Source organism: Protopterus annectens, chromosome 1.part0 (genome assembly GCF_019279795.1).
Source record: "Protopterus annectens isolate FY-2018-M chromosome 1.part0, PAN1.0, whole genome shotgun sequence".
Classification (NCBI taxonomy): Eukaryota; Metazoa; Chordata; order Ceratodontiformes; family Protopteridae; genus Protopterus; species Protopterus annectens.
This window is the reverse complement of record NC_056725.1, coordinates 1,208,219,850-1,208,220,631: the sequence shown is the minus strand read 5'-3', so window position 1 is coordinate 1,208,220,631 and position 782 is coordinate 1,208,219,850. Positions and strand designations below refer to the sequence as shown.

General features: G+C 36.4%; 1 non-coding gene across 1 annotated transcript; it reads left to right on the top strand.

Moving 5' to 3' along the window:
- The first annotated feature begins 262 nt into the window (after positions 1-262).
- LOC122802215 lies at positions 263-369 on the top strand. The gene has a single exon (XR_006364901.1). It is a non-coding gene; the product is annotated as a U6 spliceosomal RNA (small nuclear RNA).
- The last annotated feature ends 413 nt before the right edge of the window (positions 370-782 follow it).

The window sequence follows — 782 nt, the reverse complement described above, 5'->3', positions numbered from 1 at the left end:
GTGAGACAACTACTAAGCCAGCACAGTTATTTGCATATCATGTGACTGCTCCCATAATGCACTGCAAGTTCACAAGGTTGCAAAAGTGGTTTACAGTTTTTATAGTTAAACAGAAAACCCACATGCCTTTTAACAGTTCTGCAGTATATCAAAAAAGACTGAGAAAAACTTAGGAATAAATGAATAAATAACCGAGATTACCACCAGTTTGATAAATTAGAAAACCTAAGGTTTATATGGAAGTTAAGCAGCTTTAAAAATTGTGCTTGCTTTGGCAGCACATATACTAAAATTGGAACTATACATAGAAGATTAGCATGGACCCTACACAAGGATGACAAGCGAATTCATGAAGCGTTCCATATTTTCTGGCTGTTAGTATTTTTTATAATTCTAACATATATTCTGATATATTCATCATACAAATCAAGTACACCACACTGGGTGGAACAATCCTCGGACTCTTTAAAAATATGTGTTCCATGCTGCTCCAAATTGATGCATTCAGCAAATTCCTGAAGCATTTCATATTTTCCTATCTACCTTTTTACACATCTATTTAGTAACGTATATTCTGGTCATATTTCTGGATAAAATGTTCCTAATTTTGATTCCATGTACCATGCCAATTTACCATTCCTTCCCACCCCTTTCCAACTGGCTCCTCCAGTGCATTAGCCCTGAATCACTCTCAGGACATCTGGGTCACAGTCATTAATCCAGCCTTCTATACCACCAAGCCAGAAATAGAATTTCACTTTTCTCTCTCTCTCTCTCTCTCT